This window comes from Acipenser ruthenus, chromosome 37 (assembly GCF_902713425.1).
Source record: "Acipenser ruthenus chromosome 37, fAciRut3.2 maternal haplotype, whole genome shotgun sequence".
Classification (NCBI taxonomy): domain Eukaryota; kingdom Metazoa; phylum Chordata; class Actinopteri; order Acipenseriformes; family Acipenseridae; genus Acipenser; species Acipenser ruthenus.
The window spans coordinates 6,694,158-6,718,722 of NC_081225.1; positions in this window are offsets into that span (position 1 = coordinate 6,694,158).

Here is a 24,565-nt window from a genome sequence, read left to right on the forward strand (position 1 = left end):
CATATGTTGCTACAACTGTTTACGTAAGGTGTGTGTCTATTGTTTTACATTTTGACCACTTTTTAAACTTTTAAATTGCATTCCCTGCCTCAAGATGGCTTTCCATGTACCCGCATGGACCTCTCAGAACTACATTTCCCATCATCCTCCTGCTCACATATGTAACTGAGATGGATTTACTAGTGAGCAGGAGGATGATGGGAAATGTAGTACTGAGGTCCATGCAGGTACATGTGAAGCCACCTTGAGGCAGGGAATGTACCTTTTAAATTGGACACACTATTTCAAATTAGCTTGCTATACAGATGTTTAAAAATACTTTCTTTCCCATACATTGCACTTGTCATATAAACTGAATACTGCAAGAATGTACAATCCTATCCATTCTTGCTTTGTCAACTAACTACAATGCTCCATGAATACTCCAATCATCTCATTCACTTCTTTACAATATTTTTCTACAAAAACTAGAGAAATAGACAAATGATAAATAACCTTTTTCTGCATCTGTGGTTTAACCCTTTCCAAATTAGGACAGAAGTGGAAATAAAATGTATCTAATGGGGGGTTCTATGTAGTTTTTCCACCAATGCAAATTAAACTATATTTTATCCTGGTATATAATTCAGAAAATACCGCTGGACCATTTCAAATCTCAAAATATGAAACAGCAGAATTTACAAATATCAATATTTGATGTCAACAAGAAATCGTTTGTATATTTAACAGCTTTTAGTTTTCATGGCCCAAAGACTACAGAATGACTTGCCACAGGATATTAGACATGCTGTGTTTGTTTCAACTTTTAAATCATGTTAAAAAAACATATTTGACAAGGCTTATCTTTTTAGTTTGCATTTTGAAATTGACTTACTGCTATATTAGCTGTTGATGGGAAATAGACCAGATTAATTATGTGTTGAAATGCTGTATATGTGTATGAAAGCAGTCTGTGTGCTGATTAGACAAGCATGTTGTCCTTCTAGGGCTTTAAGCATCTTGTAATTTGGAGTAGTCATGGAAGACGGTATATTCTCCTGCCATGGCTATAAATTATAAATTAGAGCTATCAGTATGATAAATTAGTTAATGACCATGGCATGTATCAACAGTATTACAGAATAGTATAGAAAAAGAATTAGCAATAAAATGTTTAATCACAATTTGATAAGCAATTCTCCAGATTAATGCAAACATGCATTAAATAGTGTTAATGCCAAGCTTTAAGTGGTGTAAGTTTATATATTGAAAATATTCAACGTATAAACTTAAACAACATGCACTAGTCCTTAAACAGCTTCAATTCTCTAGTTCATTTTCCTTACGTTTTGATGGTGCTTGAAGTCATTAGGAGTGGTTCTGTTTTTTATGATTACACATTATGTCTAAATCTGCCTTTACCTGTCTTTAAGTTGCTTGAAGCTTGTCTGGTGAATCCTACATGCCAGGACTGAACAGACTTCTTCATTCTATTAAAATCAGATGACAGTTTTCAACTCCACTTACTCTGCATTTATACCGTGTATACAGGGAGTAGATAGCTCTGAATGGAATGAAGAAGGCTGTTCAGGTTTGGCATTTGTATTCTCTAGACAAGCTGAAAGCAAATTCAAAGCTTTAGAGAACAATGATCATAAGTCAATATTGGAGCATCAGAACCCAGACCCACTCAGACTACTGCAGAATGTAAGGGAAATGGAAAAAAGGACATTTGAAGCTACTTACTCTTTAATTATCATTATGTGACAAAGTATGTTTAGATTACATGAATGAACACAATACATTCTGTGATGGGAATTGTAAATCTCCCTCTAGATCTGTGTGGGCACTAAGTAGTGAAAGGGAATGGCTTTGGACAGGTTGGCCTGACAGTTCATTCCGTGGGTCGGGAAGTCAGTCAGCCTGGAAAAAGGCAAGACTCCGGTGCAGGAACGTATTGACCTGGAAGGTAAACGAGGTAGCAGCTGCAGGCAATAGAGTCAGCTGCAATCATTTACCAAGGGGTCATGCATAATTGCATAAAAGGGCCGGAGAACTGTAAATCTTTTCTTTCATTTTGGTTTTGAAATAGACCCGGAAGGACCCGTGCACTGTGTATTAAGAGTATCGTGAGTGTTTGTTTTGTTTGTCTTGTCTATAATTGTTACTTGTGTGTTTATAGACGGCTAACACATTCCGGAGCTGTCGCTAAGAGCCAGCACTGAACCCGGAACAGCACTGCACTATTTGTCACTCTTTAAACTGTATCACCCACCATGAGCACTACAGCACGCACCCAGGACTGGTGACTGTGGTTGTATATTGTGGGAGAGATACTGTGTTTATTGTTTAGGGCTGCAATCCCTGTTACTGTTCTCCGTGTTTTACGCATCGCTGTGTATAACCAGAGTTTATTATTTGGTCACCAGACCTGGATTATAACAAAAATAAAACATCTATTTTCCATACCGGATTACAAATCTGTCTGTTTATTCCTGCACTGCATCACCTCTGCACCTGTACATAATCAGCCACCACTTTGCCACAATTCCCAATAAAGAGTAATTGTATGCTCAGATATAATTTCGGGCAACAGTGGAGAACAGGTAATGGCTGTGCAAATTTTCCGGTCTTGGCTGGGGATTCCACCGTGAGCATCGCATTGACTCTGGTGCTAGCGGGTTAGAGAGGCAAAACCTCTCTAAAGCTAGGGGAACACAAAGACACTTTTTCAGGAACAGTGGCTTGAAACCTGGTTCCAGGAGGACACCTGGAGACCTAGTTTGAGGCCAATCTGCTCTATCAAACCCCAAGTCTCCCTTGGTGTGCCGTGCAGTGGCCTGAAACCTAGTCTCCTGAAACTAAGTTCCAAGCCACAAAGTGGCTTCATGTTCCCTCAGCTTCACAGGGACTGTTTCTCCTAATCGCACCACAGCGGACCCTATTGGCCAGATGCCTGATCATCTCAAGCACCTGCAGCACTGGCCTCCAGAAGCAGGTAGCTTGCTGACACACGCTCTCGAGTTCCTGGGTGTAAAGAGGCAGTTGGCTTGGTCATGGACTTGGTGGATTCCCACTGAATCTTCAGTTCTCTTGAGCTGTGTGGGGAATTGCTGTGGTGAGGGAAGTTAATTGGACATTCTAAATTGGGGAGAAAACATTTTTTTAATGTAAGAAATGTGGGGGGGCATACATTAAATCAGTGTTCAAGTGAGCCTGTAAGTTAGACGTGACTTGTTTCCAGGAATGAACAAACCTACAGGATTTTCCCACACATGTGTCAAATCCATTTATCTTTATTAAGAGGCAGTCACAGCTCAGCTGCAGATGTAAAGAGTACGCTGCAAAACTACCTATATATAGCTCACACTTTAGTTGTGTTATTCCTTGTCAGAAGGGCACGATTTCAATTGATTCTTGTTATCTTCCCTTAATAAGGATAAATATAGCTGTGACGCCGCATTGAACGTCTTCTCTTTGTGCCATCTCAACTGTCTGCATGTATCCATGATGCACACGTACCCTCCAATACATTCACTTTATTTTCTTGATACAATTACATTTTGTAGCAGGTAAAAAAAAAAAAAAACATTTATCATGAGCTGACTTAAGTACTGTCAAACACCTGACTGCTTCAAGACAGTGAGAATTCAGCTAAAAATCTGTAGGTGTCACCTTAGTTTGATTTGTGGTGCTGCTGTTTCTTTTGAGAGGCAGATGAATAGCGAAGCTGCCTTGAAAGTATGCCGATGTCAGAGACATGGGCTTGTTATTGGAACTGAGAGGTGGGTGCTGGCCAAGGTGACCCCACAGTTAAATCCATTCCTCAAACCAATTTTGTAAGCGAGCACAGTGAGCTGACATTCTAGCATCTTTCAGTTCTGAAAGTGTCCAGACTAAATTCCCATATGGGCCACTGAAGTTTTTTCTTTCTGGCATTTTTGCTATTTGGTTCTGTCCACTATTATTGGTTTGAAGAATGTATACTGTTTGTTAGATGAGCTGTTATAAACAACTGTTATTTTATTTTATTAAGTATTCAGTCAGCGTTACTATCTATAACTATAAAACACTTGTAAGATTAATAGAACTAATAAACAAGTATCATTCTTTGATGAATGTTTGATTAAAATAAGAATATTTCCAAAGCATTTTCTCTATCTAACCTTATTATTTGAAATAAGAAAAATTATTTTCTAAAATGAACAAGGGGTGAAAATTCAATAACATGATAGCTGGGGAAAAAAGCATTTTATGAAACTATAAATTCAAGTAATAAACAGAGTGAATGTGGAACACTGTTTGTTTTGCTTCTGCATCAGCAATGTATTAATCAAATCCAAATTGCTCAAACGTTGCTCTGTTTATTGCATTTCTTGTGGGAGTGTTTGCCTGGTATATCTGGCACACTCTTAAAACGAGTTGTTGCAACTCAAGAGTCTATCCTGGTTAGAGAATAAAAAATACATGCATTATTAAATAAAAACAGTACATGCAAGTTGCATCTCTGAGGATGTAACAATGGTATTTCTAACAATTGTAAGTCACCATGGATAATAATAATAATAATAATAATAATAATAATAATAATAATAATAATAATAATAATAATAACAAAGAACAAAAATTCCACTAAAAAGTAAACCTACAACATAAATTATAAACAACTAACCTGCAAAACATTACAGAAGACAGCTGAGCACAGTCATTCAGAAATGGAAGCCAAGTTTAGACACTTCACCAAACTGGTCAAAGAAAAAGGCTAAATTAAATGTAATTCATGGAAAAGGTTTAAATTAGAAAATAAACTTTTGATGCAAAAGAAGGTGCTGGAGACTTTTAAGCAGGGTCTGGAACACAGATCACCCAAGCTGATAGTGGTGACCCAGACCCTACAGAGATCTCCTTCAGTCCTAGCCAGATCTATCTCTAGCAGCCAATGCTGTGCCTAAATATATGTGACCAGGTCAGAATCTTGCAGTCAGTTTACCAATTTAGCCTGACCATGATCCACATGATTTTCTTTACCTCCGGGCCAAGACAGGTCTTGCATTCAAACACATTTTTTCATCTTTGGCTGGCCTGCGGAATGGAGGTAAATACACAGTAACACAATGAATGCAAGGATGGGTTTTTAACCCAATCACTGCCAAAAACAGACACAGTAAATACATTTCCAAGCGCAGGTCCTCCAATCCAAAAGATGAAATGCTCCAATAAGGGAAAGCATGTAACTCCTTTAAAAACATGGTCAGTTGTAAGGATTCAAATACACATTTAATATTGTCTCTGTGTATAAAAGCATACATTTGGAATATTGGAGACTCAATGGTCTAAAGGAGTCCACGGTTAAGATGGATGAAAGGGTCTCTTGTAGGAGGCTGTGTGGTCCAGTGGTTAAAGCAACATCCTTATAACCAGGCGGTCCCCGGTTCAAATCCCACCTCACTCGCTGACTCATTGTGTGACCCTGAGCAAGTCACTTAACCTCCTTGTGCTCCGTCTTTCGGGTGAGACGTATTTGTAAGTGACTCTGCAGCTGATGCATAGTTCACACACCCTAGTCTCTGTAAGTTGCCTTGGATAAAGGTGTCTGCTAAATAAACAAATAATAATAATGGAGGCTAACAGAGGTCCAATATAGAGTGGAGAAAAGTAATACCTATGATAAAATTCATTCTATATGTGAAAATGCTTTTTCAGCATAATGTTAAATAGATGTTTGAGAATATAAACAAACAGTATTCTGTTCAGGAAAAAGTACAATGTATGCTTCAATCTAAAAAAAACCTAAAAACTGCTGAATTATGAGAATTACTTTCTTTAGAAAAAATTCTGCATCTGCTTAGCAACATGCCATACAGTGCAATTTGCCTAGCCATTCTGTCATTAGATTTAAATGAATGCAAGATTCCAAAATGAAATGCAGTAAAAAAAAATAAAAAATAAACTCTCAGCAGTATTGAATAATGTGACTAGACTAAATGCTAGATCTGTCAATACTTGTTGCATAAAAAGGTATGTTGTTTCAGACACTAATATTCTCCACTTGGTACAGGTATGGCATACTTATCTTAACTATGTGTTCTTGTTGTTTAGATTCACTTTGTATACAGCTTTCTGTTTCAATCATTATAATGTGTGTGTTTTATCTCAAAGTACAGCTGGTACACCAGAGTGTAACCATTAACCTGTCCCACTGCAACACACTGCTCCTAGTGGATTAAGATCCTTCAGATTAAGATCTGGTAGTCATATCCCGGAAGAGTTAATGTGGCTTTGCTTCCTGTTCTGTTCACACGAAAAGCTAATCCCAGATTTGATGCTGTTTAGTTTTTCTTCAGTGTAGACACACTGAAGCTGGAGTTGCCTCTGCAGTGCACATCTTTTTTTTTTTTTTTTTTTTAATAAATTTAGTCGTCGCCAATTAGTTTTTATTATTTTCTCGCCAATTTGAAATCCCAATTATTTTTAGGCTCAGCTCACCGCTACCACCCCTGCGCTGACTTGGGAGGGGTGAAGATGAACACACGCTGTCCTCCGAAGCATGTGCCGTCAGCCACCCGCTTCTTTACACTCTGCAGACTCACCCTGCAGCCGCCTCGGAGCTACAGCGTCGGAGGACAACGCAGCTCTGGGCAGCTTACAGGCAAGCCCACAGGCACCCGGCCAGACTACAGGGGTCGCTGGTGCACTAATGTAGGGTGAAATTATTCTGGTATTAATTATCGCAGACTTGAAACTACCCCAGGAGGTGGATAAGTTTGTCCAGTAGTCAGTCGCACTCAAAGACACATTAATGTAAGTGTGAACAAAACAGCTTGCGAGTCCGTGCGCACTCAGCACCGCTCTGATGTGCCAGTGTGAAAAAGAAATACCATACAGAACAAATGTGGTATTACTGCATAAACTGGGCATAGGGTGTTTCAGAGGGGCAGTTTAATGGTGTACTTAGAGATTTTTCCAAAACCACAGGAGTGTTCACCAGGATGTTAGGACTAAAAGAGAAAATGATATACAAAGTAAGAATACATTAGTTAAATGCAAGGTTTCATATCCATACCAAATTGATTAAGGTGCAAAACGAGATTTAAATAACTATATTATTAGTGTGGTCGACTAAAACCCTTAGATGGAGCCCTGGATTTCACTTGATCAGAAACGAGGGTTTTGCATATGAATTTTCTTGATTCTGACAAATTGAGGCTTTACCATTTTATGCTTCTTAGGAGAAGTGTAATTTTATTCCATATAATACTGATTCAAAGAAGTGTTTTCAGTGTTCTCTGCTTAATTGGAAGCAAGAGTAAGGAGGAGTCTTAGCATAATGAACGTATTCATTTCCCTTTGTTTGAAACGTCTCCAGCGGGTATAGACTCTAATAGCATTCTCCCTCAGCTCTGCCAGTACAGAGAACTCTGACAAGACTTTCTTAATGTTTCATTTCCTTCCTGTTTGATGTCCTATTATGTGTGTTCTGTGTAATTCTCTATTGTTGTTTCTGCAAGGGATCAACACAGATACATAGAAAATCAGTGAAAAAACATTTCACTGAGAATCTCGATTATACCATGATTCAGAAATCCATGCTGTTAACAAAATTGTGGCCTAATAAAGTAACCTGAATTACTTGTATCTATTTCATCACATACATATTATTATTATTATTATTTATTTCTTAGCAGACACCCTTATCCAGGGCGACTTACAATTGTTACAAGATATCACATTATACATTATTTCACATTATACAGATATCACATTATTTTTACATACAATTACCCATTTATACAGTTGGGTTTTTACTGGAGCAATCTAGGTAAAGTACCTTGCTCAAGGGTACAACAGCAGTGTCCCCCACTGGGGATTGAACCCACAACCCTCCGGTCAAGAGTCCAGAGCCCTAACCACTACTCCACACTGCTGCCCCATACCCAATTAACAGCTAGGCTGTGACACATTGTATACCAGTTGATGAACAAAATAGCATTAACAGTAGAAAGCCAGAATACTATGCAGAACTCTTTATTAATAATAATGTAAAATTACTTCCAATAGTATTGTTTTTACTGTTGTTGGTCAACTGATATTCAGTGATGACACAATTGCAACTTCACCTCTCTCTTAGCAATTAAACCATGCTAGTATTGACAACTGAATTGATTTTCATATAGGAAAATTAGCAATTGATTGCTGTGGATTTTGTAACTGTGGTGTCTTAGACGAATCCACAGTTTTAGGTTGAATCGGAAAATGAATCAATTATCAAAAGATTATGTCTTAGAAATGTTTTAAGCTTAGGTAATTATTTGCCATGCTGACTAAAGATGTGGTGATAATTCAATGAGCACCCACATATGAGGACTGAGAATTTTTTGTTTTATTATAAAGTAATTGTAACATTAACCTTTAAGCTATCTGAAGACAAGTAAACATGATTTTGGATACTATCTTTTGTTATGTATAAACAATATTTTACTATAAATTATCTATGGTGTTACTACAATATCCTTCTATCTTACCATCAAAACTACATTCATATCTGAGTGCAATCATGATTTCCATTACATGAGAGTAGGTGTTAAAACTTTATGTTGATACTGGACTCAGCTCTCGCTAAGATAAGCACCAACTAAGACATAGCTTCTTTTACTGTAAACTAATGTGATCCATCTGCATTGCCTTCCTGATGATATAGGTATCCTTCTGCCTGGTGCTGATGGCTGAAGTGTAATGCTGGCTCCAGGGATCAGCCTATTTTGCCTCCCTGGTGCATCAGCACACACAACGGCTGCAGTGCTGGCTCCAGGGATCAACCACTGTGCGGCCTCCCTAGCGCATCAGTATGACAACCATCTGGACTGAGCTGAGCAGGGTAATTCTCTGGGGTCTTCAAGTGGACACCTTCCATCCTTGGTGTTTCGTCAACTAGCCATGTTGAGAGTATTGTCTTGGCAGCGATTCAGTCTGGTTGCGTACACATTCAGATGTTTCTACGTAGCTTTTCCAAGAGACAGCTTTCCTAACCCTTTGTGGTCCATTTATTAAATGTGTGTCAGGCGCGTCAGGTCCAGTTAATTTTAGACATGTTTAAAAGTATTTTTTTTCACAGTCAAACAGGTTTAAATGGCCCTGCATATCAACAAAGCACTCACTAGGCATCTCCAGCCCCGCCCCACCCTTTCGTTCGCTATAGCTTTCACCTATGTAAGAAATAAATAATAATAATAATAATAATAGTCGTACATACCGATCGATCATCTCCTGATCCCTCGTTTTATCACCAAACTCCTCAATAATGCGATCCAAGTCATTATTTTATTACTATAACATCTCAAAAAAGCTCTGTAAATGTCCATATTCTCTGTGCGCTGATGCACTGATCAGCCAGCTTGTTTACTTGTGACCGCCCCGTTATCTGATACCTGATACCATGTATGACTTTTCATGAGATACGCCTTTTTTTTGTTTGTTTTTTTTCCCAACTTGTCTCGGCTCCTGTCGCTCCCACTCGGCCATTGAATGGTTTTTCGGCTTTTTCCAGAGAAAAAGCGATTAGAAACACATTTTTTGCGTTTCTAAAATGATGTTGGACAGGGTCCGACATTGGACCTGATAGGAATAATTGCAATGTCGGACCAGGTCCGACAATGGACCGCAAAGGGTTAAGACGTTTTCATTTTCAGAGTGTCTTCCTTTTCTTTGAGAGAGTTTTATTTCTTTTAAGAGTGTTTTCCCATGCTGCAAGCATTTTATAACACTGCAAATGGGCAGGACCTGGTCAAGATTATTGAATCACAGAAGAGTTCTCATAAATTATTGGCTGTTTTGAATATATCATTTCTATTTCCCTGATGCGATTTTAGTACCAAATAAAATCATACAAATTCCCATATTCATCATTCTAATGAATTAATTGGATTTTAATCAATTTCCTGAATGATAAATTACTTAATTTTAGTGATTTAAGTAAAGCTTTTAAACACTACATTTTCTATGCTTGTAATTTTATCATTTCACAGGAATATTGTTTTAATAACTGTAAATCTCCAGCGAAGACAATGTATTTTGACTACAAACTGAATCATCTCCATCATCTACCAGATGGGGATATTACTCAATTTCTGACCAGATTTCATGTTGAATACACATTCGTCAGTCTTCAAGTCTGTCTTCAGGAATTTATTCAAGTGTGAAACATATTGTTTGAAGCTTGGTATTTAGATCTGATAAAGATTTGCATTTGTTTAAAAAGTTTAAGCCTGGCCGACCAACACAGCATGGATTCTCTCTAAACAAACAGTACTCTGGCTTCAGATGAGAGTTTCAAGATCTCTTATCAGAGTTGTTTTAGGAATACAATTCAATGGGCATATTTTCATTTAAGAAAATATAATGTACTTTTTACACCACACTAACTATTCCTGGTGACTACTCAAGTTAAGAAGAAAAGGCCAAACCAATTTTTCAGGTGTAAGTAACCCTTGATAGGGTGACAATTTATTTATACAAAATAAAGTGTAAACAAAACATGCAGGGTGATGACGTGAGGCTTAATCAAAATCAAAATACAAGCTGGTTGGGGACAGGGACTCCACGGCTCGCCTGCCTCCGCTCCGTTCCTTACTTGTAAGTCCCGTCTGTAATATAGGTTCAAAACACAAACAGCGGCTAATTTCCTTAGAACCTTGCCCTCCACGTCTCACTCTCTCTCTCTCCCATCCATAAATCCAAACACCAGCCCCGAAGTACAACAATGCAGTTCCCTTTGTACTCACAGCCCCGCCCCTGAGATCAGTGAAACACCCATCCATGAACGGCAGGTGTTTTTAATAAACACTTGACCTGAGTGACCGGGTTTAGCGTGCCTACACTATTGCCTCTCACAAAAATGGCTTCCTGGTGATCTCTGTGTGAGATCCCTGGCTTGGCCCAGCACCCTCTGTTGTTGGGAGGCTGAATAACAACACAAGACCCTTTCTCTTCTCACACTGACTCACATTAACTTGCTTGCCACTTGTATAATAAACTGACAGTTTTGCGGTGACAGATATGGTACCCACAGGTTGCTGTCTCCTTATTGTGGCATATAGCCTGACCAAATGGTCTACCACAATGCATTGTTTAGATATTGTGAATAGTGTTTTAGTTTATTATAAATAGCTTTGGTGTTGGCTCCAAATCACCAAGAACATTCAGATTATCCTCACTCACAGCCTAATGCTGCCCAGACCTGGGAGGGTAGAGGAGGTAAGACGATGGGAAGTTAGTGGTTCTGAGGCGAGAAGGAGAAGGGGGCATGAAAACAGTGTCAGTTTGCAGGTAATTATTGCGTAAAAATGGGTGAGTCTAAATTGAGGGGTGTGATTGTCTTGGCATCTATCTGAACTGCTAGAAGTCTTCAATGGCTTCAATGTGGCTAATACTAATAATATGAATAATTCATGCCAGTAAAGATATTAATCAAGTTAATTTTTGCAGCATTATCAAAACAAACACTGCCTAGGTATCTATACCAGACAGGCTACAAGACTTGATTAAAAGCCTGGACAGGCAGATGACTTGCTGGTGGCCCTGTGCCAAACAGAGGTGTTCTGTGATTGATTGACTCGTCTGGCAAGACAGAAGCCTGTCATGGCTCCAGCCCTGCACTGATAGTTGCCTCCAAAGGGAATAACATGAGACTTAGGGCAATGCAATTAAAATACCCGTTCTTTATCACTGTCACTGCGTAGGTACTTTGGGAACCTTAACAATACAAGCTCCTTCGTTTCTGTTTACTGTATTGACAAGCAACCCTCATTGGACGAGCAAAAAAACCTATGCATAATTTGAAACTGACAAAGTAAATGCCCTTGAGATGATCATGATTTGTGACGGAAGTTATGGAACATATCTGTCAATGTATGTATTTATCTAGCTATGTTTACAATGTATTATCTAGCTGGATTTTCTTTGTGGCATCCAATGTTGAGTTTCTTGGATTAGTGATGCGCTGGCATCAGTAAACACAAATCTTACAATGGTGCCTACTTAATATAAACAGGTGGATACAAATTCTGTCATGGTTTAGATGTGGAAAACATGGTCTATCTAGGTGCATTTCTGTTACACAAATGGGGTTACTTTTGCCCATATTTTCTGTGGGGTGAATAAAACCTGTGTGGGGTCAACACCCCAGATGCCGATGCTAATTGATACCCTTCTTGTAATGCACATTAGAGTCCTGCATAGGTCCGATTTTTATGACCCGCTTCCGACCCAGACCCGCTACTACAGGACCCGACCCAAACCCACAACCTGCTGCAGCACCATCTTCTTACCCATGACCCGACCCGCTTTAATAAGATCTGCAACCCAACCCAAACCCGCAAGTTTTTGTCCTTTACCTATTGCCTGTGTCAACCGGCAATAGGCTCTTACATTCACACATATATCTCTACCATTTTCCTCAGATTGAATTTATACAATAGGCTATACAGCGTGGTAGCTTTTTCTAGTTGTCTGCATATATTTTAACGCTGTAACATTAACTATCTCTACTTACTTTACTATAAAATACCTGTATATTCCTTTTGTGCCACCAGTCGAAATGGAGCTACACCTGTGCTTTCGCAGAGATGTACCAGTATCACAAAATCATCACAAAATCATAATGACACGTTCTACAAGCAACGAATCCAGTCACGTTCATTATTTTCATTTGCTATGATTCCAAAAGAATTCCACACTTCTGATTTACCTTTTGAACTGTTATCCACTACATGATATAAACCCTGTGCTATCTTTTGCTTCACCTCGTTCACAAATATTTTTTATATCACCAAGCAGACGTGATAAAAGGATCTTGCGACGTATCAAACAAGCGAGAACACTGCTTAGTCAGCTGACTCCTCCCTAATTGCTTCCTGCTTTAGTGCTGGAAATACTGGTACATTTACCTTCTAATACGTTATTTGGGAAAGGGATACAGACGAGTACGCTGAAGGACAGAAAACATTTTTGGTGATTCAAATTTGACCCACACCCAAACTGTGAAAAAGTTCACATTCCGAGCTGAACGTGACCTGCTTTTGCGGGTCACCTTCGGGCACCCGACCCAATGCAGGACTCTAATATTTTATATGGTTTTGTGTTGTATGCCGTATACTGAATTTGTTTCCCACAGTAAAAGCAAAGTGTAAAAAAGTGAAGTGAAAGAATGGCAAAGCATAAATAGCCACTGTAAAGCCCAGTGGTATGGTAAAGCATGGTACACCATTGTAAACTATGGTAAACTTTTATAAGGGATGTGCCATATAACTTATAGAAAAGTATAGAATTTATTTCACACCCGATTCAGCAATAACTAGATACAGAACAGTAGGCATATTCCATTCTCTCTTGAGAGTTTTACAGATACATGAATAACTTGTGGTTATGGATTAAGGCCAGCTTGTGTTTAATGTGCTCAACATAAGCCTGTTCTCTATTTTTCATTGTATCAACTATACAAGTGCTGAAGTTAGCCTTGAAAACTTGGATGCCTTTGTCTGGTATAATTCCCACGCAGTTCAAGGTAGCACGATGTACACGTTTTGTCTAATAGATAGTAGAACATAAGGATTTTTTTCTGGATATTCACAATACATGCTTGAGTTTAGATTGTGGCAGGAATCTTATAATTAAATGTATTATATTTTATCACCACTTTTGCAGTGTAATAAAACACTGTTGTTTGCTTTCAGGAACACTTCTTGGAAAACACAAGGCATTTTGTGGATTTTATAACAAAGAAGTTGTTTTGGTTCAGTAAATGACCTTTGGGTCGCTGATTCAATACAAGCCAGTGTTATTGGATACAGTTTCATTTCAATATCATAAAGCTGTATTTAGTAACTTGAATACAATACAATTGGTTTTAATTTTTTTTAAAGAACCTAGGTTTTGAAGGCAGATAAAAAAAAATAAAAAAAATGAGGAGGAAAGAAATGTCTACATATAATTGGTGAAGTAGCTGTTGGTGGTATTGAGAAAGGATTTGAATAAGCATTAAAAAGAAAAGAAGATATCGTAGCGCTTCCTGCAGCCTTTAACCCAATGTAAGTAAACATGTCTTATTATCTATCTAAGTAAGCAATAATGAAAATAGATCAATAGTTATGAGTTACACAACTTGTTAATAAAATGTATTATTATTATTATTATTATTATTATTATTATTATTATTATTATTATTATTATTATTATCTCACCAACTGTCCCCCAATATCATTGTCATTATCTATCCATCGAAAGCATCTTTGACCATTGTTCCATAGTCCAATTTCTCTGTTCTTGTGCATATTAGTCTTGTTCCCCTTTCTTAACAGAGGGATTCTTACTGCAACACATCCTTTAAGTCCTGATTTCAAGAGTGACCTTTGTACTGTTGATGGATGGACAACAACAGTGCCTTCTGCCAGATCTGTTGTCAATTCAACGCTTGTCTTTTTTTTTATTCCTTAAGGATATTATAAAGTATTGTTCATCCTTGTTTGACAGCTTTTTGGGTCTTCCAGTCCTGGGTTTGTCAATTACAGATGATGTTTCTCTGTACTTATTAATTATGCCTCAGATACCACACCTTGAAAATTGAGTGATGCAAGCTATTTCACTCAATGTTTTTCCTAGTGGAGTCTTTGAGTAAATTGTTGATGCTCATAATGCATCAGAGCAGAAAAATGCAACATATCTAAGACTTTTGCACAGCAGTAAATATATATATATATATATATATATATATATATATATATATATATATATATATATATATATATATATATATAATTTATTTCTTAGCAGACGCCCTTATCCAGGGCAACTTACAATTATTACAAGATATCACATTATTTCACATTATACAGATATCACATTATTTTTACATACAATTACCTATTTCTACAGTTGGGTTTTTACTGGAGCAATCTAGGTAAAGTACCTTGCTCAAGAGTACAACAGCAGTGTCCCCCACTGGGGATTGAACCTACAACCCTCCGGTCAGGAGTCCAGAGCCCTAACCACTACTCCACACTGCTTTTATATATATCTCCCGATGGTGAATATAGGTTGATTAAATCAACGTATTAGATATGTACCTACTTACAGTACGGTAGCTGTCACAGCATACTACACTCATCCTTGAAGACCTTGTTATTAAGAGTTACAGTGCCTATAGAAAGTCTACTCCCCCTTTTAAAATTTTCACCTTTTGTTGCCTTATAGCCTGGAATTAAAATGCATTAAAATATATATTTTATAAAACCCCACAACTTCCAAGTGAAAAAAATATTCTAAAAATTTGTAGAAAATTAATTAAAAATAAAAACTGAAATAGCTTGGTTGGATAAGTGTCCACCCCCCTTGTAATAGCAATCCTAAATTAGCTCAGGTGTAACCAATCGCCTTCAAAATCACACACCAAATTAAGTAGCCTCCGCTTGTGTTAAATTGCAGTGATTTGCATGATTTCAGGATAAATTCAGCAGTTCCTGTAGGTTCCCTCTGCTGGGTAGTGCATTTCAAAGCAAAGACTCAACCATGAGCAACAAGGTGCTTTCAAAAGAACTCCGGGACAAAGTTGTTGAAAGGCACAGATCAGGGGATGGGTATAAAAAAATATCAAAGGCCTTGAATATCCCTTGGAGCACGGCCAAGATGATTATTAAGAAGTGGAAGTTGTATGGCACCACCAAGACTCTGCCTAGATCAGGCCATCCCTCCAAACTGGATGACCGAGCAAGAAGGAGACTGATCAGAGAGGCTACCAAGAGGCCAATGGCAACTTTGCAAGAGCTACAGGCTTTTATGGCCAAGACTGGTCAAAGTGTGCATGTGACAACAATATCCCAAGCACTCCACAAATCTGGCCTGTATGGTAGGGTGGCAAGAAGGAAGCCACTAGTCAAGAAAGCCCACCTTGAATCCCGTTTGAAGTATGCAAAAAATACACTCAGGAGATTCTGTAGCCATGTGGCAAAAAGTTTTGTGGTCTGACGAAACTAAAATGGAACTTTTTGGCCTAAATGCAAAGCATTATGTTTGGTGCAAACCCAACACAGCGCATCACCCCAAAAACACCATCCCTACTGTGAAGCATGGTGGTGGCAGCATCATGTTATGGGGATGTTTCTCATCGGCAGGGACTGGGGCACTTGTCAGGATAGAAGGGAAAATGAATGGAGCAAAGTACAGAGAAGTCCTTGAGGAAAACCTGCTGCCCTCTGCAAGAAAGCTGAAACTGGGACGGAAGACACAGCCAAAGCTACACTGGAGTGGCTAAGGAACAAAAAAGGTAAATGTCCTTGAGTGGCCCAGTCAGAGCCCCGACCTAAATCCAATCGAAAATTTGTGGCATGACTTGAAGATTGCTGTACATCAACGCTCCCCAAGGAACTTGATAGAGCTTGAACAGTTTTGTAAAGAAGAATGGTCAAATATTGCCAAATCTAGGTGTGCATAGTTGGACCTATCCCAACAGACTCACAGCTGTAATTGCTGCCAAAGGTGCTTCCACCAAGTATTAACTCAGGGGGGCAGAGACTTATCCAATTACATTGCTGTATTTCTTTATAAAGTTTTTTGGAGAATACTTTTAACTTTTTTCCCCTTTGTTCTGTAAGCGGAGGGTCATGTGACATCACTCTAAACCTGAGATACAAGTAGAACTGTCAGAAAACACCTAACAAAATAGAAAACAAAATCAGGTAAGTTATATGTTTCCCTAATATTATCCCCCAGAAATATCCTTTATACACAAACATGAAAATACACAAGGTAAACACAATGTAAGTATATTGCTGTTTTATATATGTTTAATGGAAATATGTGCCATTTTAAACTGGTCAAAGATGTGGATTGAATGAATGTGTACTGGTACCAATTAAAACCATTTAAATACAAGGGGCAGGATTTTCAAAAGCTCGTAAATGATAATGCCAGTGTTAATCAAGAAATCAGTATGGAGCATTGATTTTGGCATTTTCAAGCAATTAAAAAAATTATCAATGCAACTGTAGCCTTTTTTAATTCTGCATATGCATATTATATGACAGCTGACATTTTATTTGAATTATACAACTGAAATCTTGGTATAGAAACCAGCATATTAGATATTCAATAAAGTTTCCTTAGGTGATTGCAGATTTTCAATGCGTCCTTGGCTTTTAACACCTGTGTCTTATCCACACAAAAATGAAGAACAGGCGTACAAGGACACACAGATCCACTAGGAACATGATTGTGACATGGAATTTGCCTAAACGGATTTAATGTTGTCAGACTCCCCCCACACTTTATGTACAATGTACACTTTCACCTTCACACACGTTTGTATGCATATAACATGTTCTTATAATACTGTAAGTGTTTGTTGGCTACTTCTAATCATGTTGAGTTTATTTATCGCAGAGGCGATCAAAGAGTACCAGAGAAAATGCATGATTAGAAAATTCACCGAACAATTAACTATAAACAAATTGTGTATTGGGTAGGGAGTTCTATCGTAATTTTAAATAAATATATAATGAAGTGTTACATACATGGTATACATGTAAAATTTAGCTAACAACTACAAACACAAATGGCACTTCAAATGTATTTATTATAGCCTACAATTGTACTTACTAAAATACAGACAAAAGTAGATGTCAACATAACAAAGAAAATTCAAACCAATATACAAAAAAAAGATTGTAAAATGCACATTAAAAGATTTGTTTTTAGTAAGCTGTGGCAAAATATCCCCCCGAATGAGGGTAAATGACTAGTGGGGTTCAATATTTATTTTAATCTGTGCCGTCCGATTTTTACCCACACGCCAGATAATCGCAAATCATTTTATATGTGAAGTGTTCTAAATAAATGTACATTCTGCATGACAAAATGCACAATTTTAAATGAAGTTTACAAATTATACACAACATAGATATTCCCATTATATTTTATTTCCATTTGGCTGCTGCTCGCTGGTGGGAGAGCTGCCTCCCTGTACGCTAGTAGTTTCCATAACAGTGAATTATGCTTCCATTCATTTTTCTTGATCTCGTTAACATGCATTTTGTTGTTAAGTTCCCCTTATCTACTCATTGAAACAGGAAGTGATGTAGGTGACCTGTGACAATTAAGCTTTTTAATGAGAAATGCGTTCATTAACAATCTCATTGACTCAATTTCAAAGCATTAAAGGACTGATTTAATTAACACATTTCATTTGACAAGCACTTGCTACTAAAGCTGTCGTTACTATACCACGAGTTCAATACAATAACACTGTTTTTTGAAAATTCTGCCCAAGGTGTTCCTTCCACGTAACTGTGTGTAAAACAGAAATGAATAATTTGTGCCTCAAGGTTAGACAGAAGAGCAAACACAGTAGCTTTGAATTAGATTTACATTTTCCACTATCCTTCTGTGTTATCTGAAATTGTTCTTTGTTTATTTTGTATGTCGTATAACCCAGGAAAGTATTTTGAACAGCTTTGAAAAGCTCAACAATTTACATGTGTTTTTTGTGATTCGATAGTTACAAATACTCCAGTTTATCTTCACATAAAGTACTGGTTTCATTGAAACTCTGTTATTTTGTACACTTCAATCAAGTGTCTGCTATCCCTGCCGGCATGAAATAGTTCAGTTTCATTGACCTCAAAAGACGGCAAGTTTAATTAGTTTAAATCAATGCTCAAGTCTATTTTTTTTTCTTTAAAAATGCTGAAAATTGTTTCCACTGACAACTCTTGGCTTCTGTTATTCAAACTTCTGATGGCTTAGTACCAGAAGCAGTGGTCTGGATAAAAGCTGTAATGAAATATTTAATTGGACATATTCATATTCTGAGAAACTCAATTAAAGACCAAAACTGTGAAAATCAGTTGTACGTGTCTTCACAGAAAAAATTAAATTGTATTTTTCCTGTCTCCACTGAACATCTAATTGTATTGCAGTTCCTACAATTTAGAAAGAGCAATAACTAGGCAAAACAAGTTATGTCACTTTGTTACAGATCTGGGGTCAATTATAGTTATAATTATAATTGACCATTCGCAAAAACCGCCATTACCCACGTCTCCCCTAGTTAATGCTAGTATGTTGGTCAAGCTACCGAGAAAGAAATGGCAGCCGCCACACATTCAACTGTTTGGCCTTGTGAATTAAGTCAACATGTTGCCTGCTTTTGGAAAAATGACATCCCAGAGTCGACAAAAGGGGTTTAGTACACTGTGAGGGGTACATCCATGTTTGTTGCTCGGGAGTTTATTTCTAAATATATTTATTTTTTTAGCACTATAACGTCAAAAAACATTAATATCATTGTTGCAGCATTTTAATGAGTTACCACAGGTCTAGGGACATAAACTCATTCACCTTACAAAAAATGTAAAGTGTCAAACAATACAATACACTCTTTAAAGAGTTTAAAGTCAAGCCTAAAAGGTTCAGCACACAGTGGGCGTGTGTCCTTCGTAGGCTATTCTTGCGGCCTCTCGCAAAGCTTGATCCACGGTACACATTAGTCTTTGGTTTGGGGAAAGAAATACAATGTATTCCACCTTTCAAATGCTCTGGTTGCCTTGATTGCTTGCTCATTAAATTGTATGTTTATGTCTGAATGTTATGTTGCCCATGTTATCTGTTTAGCCCACACACAATTTACAATTTATTTATAGATTTAATTCAGTCATTTATTTTTGTTTTGCTGATTAAACATTGCAGTTTCTCTGGGGAGCTCTGAACTCAAAGCTTGCTTTTATTTTGACTTCAAGTTGGCCATTGGAATCTGAAACATATATACACTTTGGAAAACCCACACAAGTTGTATAAATGCAAATGCACTTTTAAAACAAGACTGCCATGAACAGGTATTTATCTACCATGAAGAGATCAACTACCATGAACAGGTATTCAAATAAGTGTGTATGTCTGGATTATACCATGAAGCAAATTTTACCAATACACTGTACTGTACATTGGAGCTGTTGGTTGGAAGCACCATACCTTTGAAATAAACATACTGGGTCAATTGCAGCGTACCAGTGATTTAATCACATCAAGTGGACTAAAGTGCGGACTAAAAAATCCTGCAAATCTGTACTAACTTAATCCTGATTGCAGTGTACCAAAGAAATGATCCCGCTAATTGGTTTTACTGATCAGAAAAAGTTAGACCGATAATGACAACTAACCTACAGCTATGGCCAAAAGTTTTGCATCGCCCTATAAAATTAACTAAGGGCTTCTATTACCTTATTGTGCGATACCTTATTCTCACAGAGCTGACTACCCGAATTTGACAGACATAAGAAATGTACAGAATAAAGTTTTCAGATTGTGACAGAGTACACCCCACACTATTATTATTATTTGTATATATGTATGTTTTGTATTGTTGTTGTTGTTGTTATTGTATTTGTAGGCGGGCGGATGAAGCCGTCCATCCTAATCATTATTGTGTTTATGTGCGGGCGGTCGAGCACCGTCCCTCTTTTATTATTTGCTGTTTGAGACCCGGCGAGAGAGCCGGTCTTGTAATGTGTAGTAGGTGGGTATGGGGTTAAAACCCCTTCCCTATAACTCTCGTGGGAATGTGGCTGGAGCCTTAATAAGGTCATTTATTAATAGGCAATTAAGGCTCCAGCCACGAATATAAAACACCCACTCTCAGCTCAGAGGGGGTTGGATGTTCAGAGGAGGAACGAGAGCGAGAGCGAAAATTAAAAAAACAAAACACAACATATGCAGGATCAGTGAAGGCATTTGCCCAGCCTGACCTGTATTGGCTATTCATTTTTGTGTTCGTGATTTGTTTTATTTAAAATATTTATTTTGCTCTGTGAGCACAGTGTTTTTGTTTCAATCTTTTACTTTATTTTTTGTATTTAAAAATAAAGACGGCGCAAACACCATTGCACCCTACCTGCAGTACCTGTTTCAGTTCTCGCTGCTAGACATTGTAAACAGTAAATGCTTAGGATGAGCAAGCGTAAGTTAGTCTTATCTTTCACAGTACTGAACAGGATCATCACAAATCTGATTTGGTACGCTGCAGTCGAGATTGTCTGATTTAGCAGATAATCTACCTGTGATGATTAATTTTGTGTATGCTGTAATTGGGATTAGCAGGTGTACTACCTGTCAAGTGGACTAAACTTGCTTAATCCACCAGTTAGACACATCAAGTGCACTAAATTTGGTACACTGCAATTGACCCTCTGTGTCTACTTGGTTAATGGTTATACTATTTGTCAGCAATGTGTAGTGTGTTTGACTAATGTAAGGTAAAGCAAAACCATAGAATTTCTGTAACTAACATTTTGTATTAAAAAACATTCAGTAATGATATATGGGATCCCACAGTCAACTGTTTGACAGTAATTAGTACTATATTTCAGTTTAATTATTATTTTTATTATTATTATTATTATATCAAAGTGGGTGATAATGTGATAATCCTCATTAGCGATCATGCAATTACGAGGTTAAATAAAATACTTTTCTTTAAAAATAATGAACCCTCGCTCTGATTCCTGTCTTCAGATGCCAGATGAAGCAACCGGAATAACATATTTTGACAGCTAACCACAAGTTTGACCCCAACAGCCTCTCAGAAATTACTTCAAGAAATGGCATGACCCTCTCACCCTTCCCCTTTTAAGTTGCAGTGAATGATGATTGTGAAGAGCAGTGACCCACTACAAGCCAAGTCACAGGCCGTATATTACAAGCAGCACCTGCATTGCTCTGTACATGATCAAAACATGGGTGAGGGCTATATCAAAGTATACACCCAGGGGCTGGATTGTTAGAAGCTCTTGCAATCACACTGTCAACTGGATCTTTCCAGCTGCTGTTGATCATAAAGAAACTACATGGGGTGGATAAGAACGTTCCGAGGGTACGGTTCCAGGGTTGGTGTCCAGTGCAAAAGAACAGATGTGCAACTCATATCTGGAAAAATATATCATTTACATGACCATCTTGGGGGTGACCTAGACAAGAAATACTTAATTGATGCAAGTCATTGGCATAAGTGGTCAAGCAACCCTCCTGAACTGGAATGATCTAATGATACAGGTATACTGTAGGACCACCATGGGCAGTCAGGACGGTACTGATAAGCCTGCAAGGTGTTGACATTGTTGTGGAGAGATAACCATTGTTAGTGATTACCATTGTCATGTATACAGAAGCACCACCTAATCTAGCATTGTTAATAATGATCAGCCCCTGTTACAAAGTCTATCAGGCCCTTTGTGACCAAAACTGACTTGCAACAGGGACATGTATTATTATTATTATTATTATTTATTTCTTAGCAGACGCCCTTATCCAGGGCGACTTACAATCGTAAGCAAATACATTTCAGAGTCACTTACAAATACGTCTCACCCGAAAGACGGAGCACAAGGAGGTTAAGTAACTTGCTCAGGGTCACACAATGAGTCAGTAGCTGAGGTGGGACTTGAACCGGGGACCTCCTGGTTACAAGCCCTTTCTTTAACCACTGGAACACACAGTGGATAACACTATAATTGTAAGTCTAAAGACAGTACTTTAAAGTTAATTAACACATGTAGCTTTTAGATATTACAGAATGCATGTCAGGAATAGAATTTGCATGAAGGAAGGCGAAATGTTTGGAATGAGCGTTCAGTAATGTATGTATTTGGCATTGTCCCGCAAGACTGGTTAATCTTAAGGGAAATGGTTGTACAGTACCAGCTAGAACTGAGTGAGCCATTTGTGGAATGATACCACAGTGACATTTTCATATTCTCACTTATGCATAATACACCCATATTATAACTTCCTTTGATTTGACTATACTAAAGGTATAGCAATATTATGAACCGCTACCCACTGGTAATCCATTGCAGTACCATCAGTACCAGTGTAATACAGTGTCAGGGACACTTAGCAGTGTTTGTTCTAAATCTGTTGTTATTGCTGGTCATGCTGTGCTTGCTAATGATTCTGCCGGTGACTTTCGTAAGCTAGTGGAAAGCTTTTAGAAAGCAGTAGCATTAAGACAAGATTAATATACGGTTACATTAGCTTACAGGAGTAAATCCTTAGGCCAGCCCAGTACATATACAGCAAACCAGTGCATATTAATGCATCACAATGCATATTTAAGTAAAGCTGGCTCTATTTTTGATGTGATTGTATGGATATGTGGTGTAAGCTTCAATAGTTAAGTGTAGCGAGTCATCTTTGCGTTTTTACTTATTTTCACTTGCTGTTTTGGATTGTTTTTTATGTTGCTTAATTTGTTTGTATTATAGTTGTTGTTGTTGTTATTGGTGTTTCATTTATTTGCATTTGAAACTAACTGTTGAGGACCAGATAACAACTGCTCTAAAACATTACAGAGCAATATTGGATGTATTGAAGTCTGCTCACGTTATTATTAGAGCCTTCAAGTGTTTTTACCCTTTTTTAACATCAGTGAGTAAAGTATAATGCTGCGTGTGTATCTGTGGTTGCTGGTGAGAAGATCAATTTATATATTCAAAAAGTATAGCATTTATATGGATACTCAATTTTAATTTTGAGCAGTGTGCAGTAGTTAAGTCATTCCCTTTTTATGAAATATATTATGCAAATACAAATGTAGCAAATGTAGCAAAAAAATGCCAATTTCAATGTCATTATTTGGACTATGAATGGTTTACACCAGCAAGATACTTATTTGTTTATTTGTTTGGCCCTTGTGCCTTTTTGTTTGTTTAAATCTTTTGTTTATTCATTTAATAAATACAGCTCGGTCACACCCAGGCAAACTATATATATTTTTTTTGTGTTTTATTGGCATCAGGTTTTTTCTGGATTTTTGGTCATATGACCACAAAATACAGATATTATTATAAACAAAATGCTACTTTTTCATAAAATGTATTTCACCTTCATCACATTTAGTCCCTAAAATACAAATGTTTGATGTAACATTTTAGAACATAAGAACATAAGAAAGTTTACAAACGAGAGGAGGCCATTTGGCCCATCCTGCTCGTTTGAATAAAGCAAAGAAGCTGTGAAAAGAGATGAATTATTGCTTATTCTACAAAGATATTCTAAAATGGCCTGGACACATTTGTTGGTACCCCTTAGAAAAGATAATAAATAATTGGATTATAGTGATATTTCAAACTAATTAGTTTCTTTAATTAGTATCACACATGTCTCCTATCTTGTAATCAGTCATTCAGCCTATTTAAATGGAGAAAAGTAGTCACTGTGCTGTTTGGTATCATTGTGTGCACCACACTGAACATGGACCAGAGAAAGCAAAGGAGAGAGTTGTCTGAGGAGATCAGAAAGAAAATAATAGACAAGCATGGTAAAGGTAAAGGCTACAAGACCATCTCCAAGCAGCTTGATGTTCCTGTGACAACAGTTGCAAATAGTATTAAGAAGTTTAAGGTCCATGGAACTGTAGCCAACCTCCCTGGGCACGGCCGCAAGAGGAAAATCAACCCCAGATTGAACAGAAGGATAGTGCGAATGGTAGAAAAAGAACCAAGGATAACTGCCAAAGAGATACAAGCTGAACTCCAAGTTGAAGGTATGT